At 46.4% G+C, this 10,382-nt stretch overlaps 1 long non-coding RNA gene across 1 annotated transcript; it reads left to right on the forward strand.

The window, feature by feature from the left end:
• The first annotated feature begins 1,157 nt into the window (after positions 1-1,157).
• On the forward strand, positions 1,158-9,910 carry LOC310769609. The gene is made up of 4 exons (XR_014551735.1): positions 1,158-1,800; positions 3,633-3,716; positions 3,823-3,966; positions 7,619-9,910. It is a non-coding gene; the product is annotated as an uncharacterized lncRNA (long non-coding RNA).
• The last annotated feature ends 472 nt before the right edge of the window (positions 9,911-10,382 follow it).

Below are 10,382 nucleotides of genomic sequence, written 5' to 3' on the forward strand. Positions count from 1 at the left end.
TTTTGTATAGATTGGGATGGGCGAGCCTGTCAGTATCAGTTTCTCATTATTCCAAATGTAAGTTAAAGGATGCATTTTTGCACCAGCTATTCCACCCCCTTAAGTCCTCATGAAAATTTGCCATCATTCCCTTTACATACATATTTTGTGTGTGCAATTTTGCCTAAAAGATGCATTCCTCCCGAATGATTCCCCCAATATATGCATTTGTTGTTGTTGGAGAACCACACTGCAAAAATCAACAAAACGTGAATGGGGAAGGGTGGCTTCATTGCAATTCACACATTGTTTTGGGAACAAATTAGGTCATTTTGCATTAAAATTGTGAACTGCAGTGAATTGCTCCTGTGTCCCTATATATAGAAGATTTGATAAATAAAACCTGACTATTGCTATTTTAGAGGGATGCGGGTGGTGCTGTGGGTTAAACCACAGAGCCTAGGACTTGCCAATCAAAAGGTCGGCGGTTCGAATCCCCGTGACGGGGTGAGCTCAAGTTGCTCGCTCCCTGCTCCTGCCAACCTAGCAGTTTGAAAAAACCTCAAAGTGCAAGTAGATAAATAGGTACCGCTCCGGCGGGAAGGTAAATGGCGTTTCCATGTGCTGTTCTGGTTCGCCAGAGGCAGCTTGGTCATGCTGGCCACATGACTCAGAAGCTGTCTGCGGACAAACACCGGCTCCCTTGGCCAATAAAGCGAGATGAGTGCCGCAACCCCAGAGTCGGTCACGACTGGACCTAATGGTCAGGGGTCCCTTTACCTTTACCTTTTTATTGCTATTTTTTAAGCCACACAGAATGAGATCAACGTTTGTCCTGAATTCAAAGGAACTACTGTATTTTTCGCTCTATAAGACACACTTTTTCACTCCTAAAAAGTAAGGGGAAATGTGTGTGCGTCTTATGGAGTGAATGCAGGCTGCGCAGCTCTCCCAGAAGCCAGACCAGCAAGAGGGATTGCTGCTTTCACTGCGCAGTGATCCCTCTTGTGTTCTGGCTTCTGAGATTGAGAATATTTTTTTTCCTTGTTTTCCTCCTCCAAAAACCAGGTGCGTCTTGTGGTCTGGTGCGTCTTATAGAGCGAAAAATACGGTACGTAAAGTGAAGCAACGTCTTGATACATATAGATGATAGATAGGTGTGTGTGTGTGTGTGTGTGTGTGCGTGTAGACAGTGTATTCCTACACAAAGTCCCATTGAGCTCAGTGACACTTGCTCCTAGGTAAGTGTCTATGGGATTGCAACCCAAAGCCCCACCTGCACTATGCATTTAAAGCAGTATTATACCACTTTTTAAACTCCCAAAGAAACCTGGGAGTTGTGGTTTGTTAACAGTGCTGAGAATTGTTAGGAGGACCCAATTCCTCTAACAGACCTACAATTCCCAGAGCTTTGATTGTCTGAAAAAAACATCCCCTGATTAATTGGGTGGCAGACACATTTTTTCAAAAATGCATATGTGAAATTTAATACAGGTACGTACAAACCCTGCAGATGACAAGCATCGTTTTAGAAGAGGTATTCCCTTCTGTGTGGAAGAGAATTGGCGACAGGGAGATGAGAATGCCTCTTTTGACATGGTCCTGGCGACAACACTTTGCTGCAGCGTTCTGAAATAACCTTGGAAGTGGTCGAGTCATCTGAAGTCAGCTGATGATGAGATGTGGCAAAATCACCTGCTTTCTCAGGGTGACTAGAAGGAGAGCCAGAGCAGGCACTCGCACAGAGAGGCAACGGGAAGCCCCTTTCATTGGGTGGCCTCACACAGAAGCCTGAAATGTTGTTAGTTCATGTCTCACCAGGTACTCATGCAAACTTGCCCTAGCACAAGGTTTAAGAATGACTAAGCTAGTTAGGTAGCCTTTACCTTTTTGAGAGAGTTGCATAATTACTGTGGCTTTTATAGGCCCTTGTCAAACTGGGTCGTTCAGCCTGCTGTTTGTTCCCGGGGCCTGTGACTCAGAACTGAAGCTGTGTGTGTTTTAAGGGTGTGTGAGTTGCCCTTTGCTCGATCCCATCTCTTAGCCTCTGTCCTCCTTCCCCGCACCCGGCCCTGCGCTGTGAATACAAGTCAACCCACATGGTTAAGCCAGTGCAAGGATTACAGCTCTTAAAAAAACAGGGGCAGGGCCTGAGTGACAGATGGGTGGCTATTACAGCCAAGAAGTTTTGATCTCTTTCAGATGCCTTTCTTTCCTTCCCCCTTCTCTTTTGTTGAGGGAGTGTATATTTGCCCACTGGTTAGTTTTGGGTTAGTATTTTTGCCTTGTTTCAACAAAAGGCTCACAAAAAGTGAGCAGAGATTGGATGGCCATCTGTCTTGGATGCTTTAGTTGAGATTCCTGCATTGCAGGGGGTTGGACTAGATGACCCTTGGGGTCCCTTCCAACTCTACCATTCTGTGATTCTGTCATTCTAAGGTGATTTACAGAATTAAAGGGTTGTGTCCGAATAGGTTCTGCTCAGGGTAGACCCAACTTGCACCAAAGCCAGAATGGGGACTCGCGCAGAGATGCAGTGGGCAGCCTCCCCTAGAGTGATTTATTATTTGCAATCTGACCCCCATTCAGAGCAGACCCATTGAAATTAATGGACCTAAGTTGGTCATGGTCATTAACCTCACATTGTCTACTGTGAGTAGGTCTAGCACTGGAGACGATCCAATGATCATGAATAAATTGGGCCTGTTCAGTGGGTCTTCTCTGAGAAAAACGTAGTTGGATACAACCCCCTAAGGTAGGCATGTTCAATAACTTCAGTGGGTCTACTCTGAATTGGACCAGCTTTGGATACAACCAACTAATGAACCAACTAATGAACTCAAGTTAGTAATGTACATTGACTTCAGTGGCCCTACACAGAGTTGGACATTAGACACACACCTTTCTTTTTAAAAACATAACACAGCAGGTGCTGTAACCTTCCAACTGTTTGATTTCACTCCCAAAGGTTCATTCCTCCATTGTCTCCTGCGACAGACGGATGCCAACCAATAAGGATAATCTTAAAATAATAATTTTAGGGAGCCAGTGTAGTGTAATGGTTACAGTATAGGTCTAAGAGCTGGGAGACCATCAGGTTTTGGTTACCATTCATCCACGAAGCTCAGTGGGTGATGTTGGGCCAGCCACTGCCTCTCAGCCTAACCTACCTCACAGGGTTGTTGTGAGGATAAAATGGAGTGGGGTAGAACTCTACACGCCACCTTGAGCTCCTTGGGGGAAAGGTGGGGTGTAAACATTTAAAAACAAACCAGAAACCAAAATGACATAAAAACAGCACTTGGAAGAGAGTCATAAGGACTAGCAACCTGGGTTTGTTTTTGTTTTTTAAAACTGAGATTCCCCAGGAAGTGAGATTCAACACTTGGCTGCACTTATCGTGCTCTTGCTCTTAGCCCTGGACTGGGTGTCTCAGTTCTTGGAATGTCCCAAGATAGGCAGGTCCAAGGGGGAGAGAGAGAGAGAGAGAGAGATCTAAGAATCGGCTGGAAGGGCAACCATGGAGGGCAAAGGGGTGAAGCGTCACTCTGTTTTGCTTCAAAACTTTTTGCATTCAGCCTTATGGATGACTCATCCAGAAACTCTTTCTCTTTCTCTCCGTTTCCTTTTTTCCCTATGGTTTTGCTTTTCAGAACGCCAAAGCCTGGCCAAGACGTCTCACGTTTCCTCCTTCGACTCTCCCTCGTCCATCTAGGTGCAGGGATGGCAATGGGCAGGTGAGGTCAGTGGGTCAATGAAACTTCGGAGTTCCCTGTCCTCGCACAAGGAAGCGTGGCTTTTTGAAACAATGTGTGAGTGTGTCTCTGTGTATTTCAACACTAGGTTAAAGTGCTGACTGTGGGGCGGGGGGGCTCCACCCTTCGGCGGGGAGGAGACTGGTGCATTCTGCTGCCCGGCTGATATCCTCGGCAGTCGTCCTGTTGACGACCGAACAGGATGTTAGTCCTGAAGACCTTCGTGGAACAGGTAAATTGACTACTTTTCTGTTTCTTTCGACCTTACGTCTCTTATACCACATCTGGGCAGCTTTAATTCTATGGTGGGGTGAAAACTGTGTCCTATTCCAAGTCTATTCCAACACTGGAAGCTGCCTTCTAGCTTGGCTTTACCTACACTGACTGGCAGCAGCTCTCCAGGAGCCTCTTCCAGCCCTACATGGAGATGCCAGGGATTGAACCCAAGACTTTCTGCCGCTCTGCCTTCACTTAAGACGCAGGAGCATTAGAATCTGTCTTATACTGAGCCAGACACATTGGTCCATCAAGCTCAGTATTGTCTACACTGACTGGAAGCAGTTTTCCAGGGTTTCAGGCAGGAGTCTCTCCCAGCCCTACCGGGAGATACCAGGAATTGAACTTGGGACTGCCTGCATGCAAATCAGATGCTAGGCCACTGAGCTATGTTATTTCCTGTAAACGTAACCTAAGAGTCTAGTCCTCATGATTTGAAATTAAAGGCTGATTTAAATAAGAACAAAGGAAGCTGCCTTGTGCCAAGTCAAGACCATTGGTCCAGGTATCTCAGTACTGTCTGCACTGACTGGCAACAGCTTCCCTGACGTTTCAGGCAAGGCCTATATTCTCAGCCTTACTGGGAGATGCTGGGGTTGAACCTGGTAACTTCTGCATGCAAGGCAGATGCTCTGTAAAAATATTCTAGTCCTCCTGTTTCTAAATAGAGAGCTGAGTTTCCATTATGGGATGGCATGATGGTTTTGCCCTAGGGCAAGGTGGGATCAGATGTTGACAGGGGCATTTTCCCCCTTTCCTGTGCTCAGCAGCCTTGCCCCCCAACCCTGCCCCAGAGTGCCATTGCGTATTTATTTTCAAAGCCCCAGATTGGCATTTTCCTGCCAGCCTTCTGCACCAGCCGAGTTCCCCCTTTTCCTGCTGGCGTGGTTGCTCGCCTGCGTCAAGACGAATCCTGTGAGTCTCCGATGATTCATGGGTGCACCCTCTGTAACCCCACTGTTCTTTCTTCCAGAGCGCTCTGTTTGGGGAGAAACAGGGTGGAGCTGGGGAATGCAACTCTATGACAGTCTAATGAGTAAGGGCAGGAGCGTGAACGTGGCTCGGTGGCATCATGGAACTGCAGTTAGGAGGGACCCCAAATGGTCATCTAGTCCAACCCCCTGCAATAGAGGGCACTTCCTAGAGCAGCCTTCACCAGCCTCATGACCTCCAGACATTTTGGACTACAGCTCCCATGAGCCTCTGCCAGCACAGCCAACGGGAGCTGGAGGGCACCAGGTTGGCAAAGGGCTGCTCTGCAATCACGCCTAAGTGCGGACGTCTCCCACTGTCTTGTAGATCTGTGCTTTCCCATGCAAAATGCAAGTTTCTAGGCCTTAATATCACAATGGCTGTCCTTTACAGTGGCAGAGCATCCCCATTTTGTGCAAAAGGCCCCAGTTAAAGTTGGCATGCGGGTAAGGTATAGGGACATGGGTGGCGCTGTGGGTTAAATCACAGAGCCTAGGACTTGCCGATCAGAAGGTCAGCGGTTCAAATCCCCGCGACGGGGTGAGCTCCCGTTGCTCGGTCCCTGCTCCTGCCAACCTAGCAGTTCGAAAGCACGTCAAAGTACAAGTAGATAAATAGGTACCACTCCGGCGGGAAGGTAAACGGCGTTTCCGTGCGCTGCTCTGGTTCGCCAGAAAGCGGATTAGTCATGCTGGCCACATGACCCAGAAGCTGTATGCCGGCTCCCTCGGCCAATAAAGTGAGATGAGCGCTGCAACCCCAGAGTCGGCCACAACTGGACCTAAGGTTGGCAGCAGGCCCAGGTAGGAGTGGAAATGACCCCTTCCTGAAAATCCTGGAGGGCTGCTGCCAGTCAGAGTAGGCAATGCTTACTAGGTGGACCAATGGTCTGACTTGGAAGAAGGCAGCTTCCTGTGCTCCTTGACATTAGGGCAGACTGCGCTAACCCGGCGCCCTCCAGATGTTTTGGACTACAACTCCCAGCTGAAGAACACCAGGTTGGTAAAGTCTTACATCTTTCTTTGCTTCGCTTTGAAGGTCAAAATATTGGCTGGGGCAGAGGGAGAAATCTAGGTACAGTAAGCATTTTAACATGAGCCCTACCTAATTCGCACATCTTGAAAACATTTTCAAACTGAAATGCAGCTGTCCTTCGAAACTCATGCCTTCCCAAATTTTGGGATGCAGTTTTCTGAACAAACCGTACAAAAATGCATATATTGGTGCATGGAAACATGCAGAGTGGTGAAAATAATACACAAAAATGCATTATAATAGAGGAAATTGCTGGCAGAAATTTGTATATTTGGAGAAACGTGCTTTAAAATGGGGATGGATTTTTAGCCATTTCTATTTATTTAATACTGTATTTTATTTTGTTTAGACTCAATGAAGTAAACCAAAATTTCCATATACTTGCACTATTACAACAGGTTGAAAGCAGCATAAAGTTGAACAATATAATTAAACTTATTCCAAAAATCCCACCCATTTTTCCAAAAACCTACAAGGTTGATTTATGTGTGTTCTTTTCTAATAGGTTAACTTGACTTAATCATTGTTGCTATAGATCTGACTTTTCCAAGCCATTTGCATACAGTGGGAGATATACTTTAGTCTTACATTTTGTTAACAGAAGTGTGACGAACTAAATGCAAGATTGGAAAAATGAGAAACTGAGATGAATGGAAATTGACAGACTGGTCCACACCTAAGCTTGACCCAGAATCCTTTTTGTTGGTGCAAGGGATTCTGGGATGTACATAGCTCAGGTGGGACCAGCCATGACCCATTGAAGATCAATGGACTCATGGGTCAGCTCTGAGAATGACTAATGTGGAATACCATCCAAACTAAAGAATTGACAACTGACTTCCCTTTTAATAGGATTCTATTGATTAGTTTCTGTAAAATATTTATAACTTGCCCTTCATCAGTGCAGATGCAGAACTCAGAATAGCCAGCCAAATAATAAAAAATGACAATAATCTGTATTATAAAACAAACCACGAAACTGAAAGCAAAACAGGAGGAAAAAAAACAATATCACAACAGCTTATCGAGAGAGCATACCTGAGCTTAACTTTTTATTTATTTACTTAGGTGACTTAGAGCCTGCCCTTCAGTCAAATCAATCTAAGATTGGAAAGCAACATAGGAATATATACAATACATAATAACATGAAACAATCTGGGGTGGGGAACCAAACCAAAGTAGGAGGCGTTTCGCTACCTTAAGAGAGGGAGTAGTGGGGAGATTAGGGGATTTCCTCCTGGAAAGAATCATGCGGGTTGGGGCTGATGGGAGTTGGAGTCCCACAAGATCTTGATGGCCACAGGTTCCCCATCCCTAATGGTAGAGCCAGCCTGGCTGGAGAGAGAAGGAATATCCTAAGGACAGTAGAAGAGCAGAACAGAACAAACTACAGTTCCCAGGATTCTTTGTGGGGTGTGTGCTTTAAGCGTATGGTGTGTATGCAGCCTGTATCAAGCCATATTAAGCCTGTAACGTAGCTAAGCCAAAAGGATGCCCTTGGCCGAGGCCCTGCCAAAATCTAGGTGCTGGTTGTGGGATCAACCTTCTAGTCCTCCTCTTTGAGCAAACCTTTCCCCCCCTCTTCTTCTTTTCTTCCCAGGGCTTTTAACATCAAGAAAGAAGGTGAGGTGGAGAGGCTGGTATCCTTCCCTGTGTCTGCCTCACCGGCCAGCTCTCTGTGAGTGCTTCTCTGGCAGTGTCTTAGCTGGTTGTTGTGTGCAATGAAGGAGGAAGCAATCAGCAAGAATACTGCTGCAGAAGTGCTACACACTTTCATCCCTGCTGAGCGTTTCCTCCTGCAGAGCCAAAGCGAAAGGACTCCTATTCCTGGAAACGGGATGGGCCTCTGTTCATCCCACACCTACTCTGGACAGCTTCTAGGAAACCAGGAGGACTTCAGGAGCTACAGAAAGCACCCAGGTTCAGGGAGAGGAGGGTAGGGTTGTCAGAAGCACCCCAGACCCTGAGGTTTTAGGACCCAAACCTGAGACCTAGGGTCTTCCTCCCTGGCGGTCATGGGAGGTGGGGGTTAATTGGGAGAGGGAAACAGAGAAGGGCAGACCCCACTCCGAGTTTCTGTGCTATAATTCGAGGCCAACTCCTGCCAAGCTGAAGGAGCTTGCAAGCTGCATGTGCACTCTTCTGCATAATTTTGTTAGTGCAATTTTGTCGTTTTAATTTTATAATTAAAGGCACTGAATCGCCCACCTGGAGATTCAAGCCCTCCGACTGCCACCTGGAGGGAGCCAGGCAAGCCTAGAGACTTCACATCTGGAGGTCTGACAACCCTAGCAGAGGGGAATCATAGAATCGTAGAATTTTGCCCAACGTGGGGCTTGGACACACGACCCAGAGATTTAGAGTCCCATGCTCTGCCGACTGAGCTGTGTTGAGACTGGCTGATTTCTCTGCCGTTAGACTTTATTGCCCTGCTTCAGCTGCTCATTCGGAAGTAGCACAGGAGCCCTGCTTGGAAAAAAAGCTGGCAGCCTTCTACAGAATCTAAGGACAGAAGAGGCTGTGGGCATGTAGGTGGGGTTAACATTCAACATAGGGACTTCAGAAGCTGCCTTATACCAAGTCAGACCATTGATCTATCTAGCTCAGTACTGTCAACACTGACTGGCAGCAGCTCTCCAGAATTTCCAGCAGTGGGCCTTTGCCCATCCCTCCCTAGAAGTGTCCTGGATAAAACCTGGGATCTTCTGCATGCAAGGCAGGTGCCTTGCCACTGAGTTATGACCCCCCCGGCTCAATAGGGTTGCCACCTTTTCTTTTGTCCCAGCTCCTGTGCCTTTCAACAGCAACCTGAACACGAAGAAATTAAGCTAGGGGAACCCTTGCCCACCACTTCTGTTTGTGTCAGTAAAAAAAAAAAAGTTACCAAGCTTCAGCATATCAATCAAACTGATGCTAAATTCACAGGAGCAGAGCTGGGGGGTGGGGTGGGCTAGAGTTGGCAACCAAAGCCATGCTTCTGGGTGAGAGGAAACTAGTTCTACTCCGAGCAAACCCATTAAAATTAATGGAGATAACTAACTTAGGGCCATTAATTTCAGAAGGTGATTAGAACTTAATTGGATACAACACTACAATTTTGACAGGTTAAGCTTTTGCAGTTTTGGTGTGTGTGTGTTATATATTTACTCTTTGGGGTGTAACTCGATAGAAGGCAGCAATAGCCTAATCAAGCGGCGAAACTGATTGACTGAACTAATTAAAAGCCTCATAGTAGCAGTGGGTCAATACCAGCAATATCTCGAGCATATTTAAAGAAGATAAAAGAGAGTCTCTCTCGACTAAACTTTGGAAGCGAATCATGGGGAGCTGTAACAAGAAATGGTATAACCAGTTATGCAGTAAGAACTCAAAATGGGGCCATCCGAGGTCTCCCCCGGCCCCCCACAAAGGCCAATTAATGGTGTGTTCTCCATTGATACCAAGTTGCAGCATTATGGACTTTTTGGTTTGGAGAAAAGGTGACAGGATAGAAGTTTATAAAAATTATGCCTGGCATGGAGAAAGTGAATACAGAAAAGTTCCTCTCCCTCTCTCATAGCACCAGAACTCACAGACATCCAGTGAATGTTGAAATATTCAGGACAGATAAAAGAAAGGACTTCTTCACGCAGTGTAAAGTTAATCTGTGGAACTCACTCCCACAGGAGCCAGTGAAGGCCATCCAACTAAAAGAGGGTTGGACAACTTCACCCTGGAGGCTACACCGCTTCTGACAAACAATGGCATGTTCTCTGTTGCGGCCAAGAAATTGTGGGAGAGCCCACTTAGTACAGCATGAGACTTTTAGTCTCAGGATCGTGGGTTCAAGCCTCACATTTGGCAAAAGATTCCTGCATTGCAGGGGGTTGGACTAGATGACTCCTGAGGTCCCTTCCAATAATAATAATAAATAATAAATTTTATTTATATCCTGCCCTCCCCAGCCGAAGGCGGGCTCAGGGCGGCTAACAACAATAAAACAGTACAAAAGTACAGCACAAACAACACTCTAAAATCATTCATTATAAAATTAATTCGTATCAGTTCTATGAAATTGATTGCCCTCCTGGGAAATCACAGCATTCAAGGACTTATAAAGGAACACTAACCATAAGAACATAGGAAGAGTGTGTTGGATCAGGCCAATGGCCCACCTAGCCCAGCATCCTGTTCTCACATTGGCCAACCAGGTGCCTGTGGGAAACACGCAAGCAGGATTCAAGCACAAGAGCGCGCTCTCTCCTCTCCAGTGGTTTCCAGTTGTATTCAGAAGCCTTGCTGCCTCTTAACTGCAGAGACAGAGCACAGCCATCCTGGCTAGCAGCCATTGATAGCTCTCTCCTCCAGGAATTTGTCCAGTACAA

This window comes from Podarcis filfolensis (assembly GCF_964270895.1).
Source record: "Podarcis filfolensis genome assembly, chromosome: 8".
NCBI lineage: Eukaryota > Metazoa > Chordata > Lepidosauria > Squamata > Lacertidae > Podarcis > Podarcis filfolensis.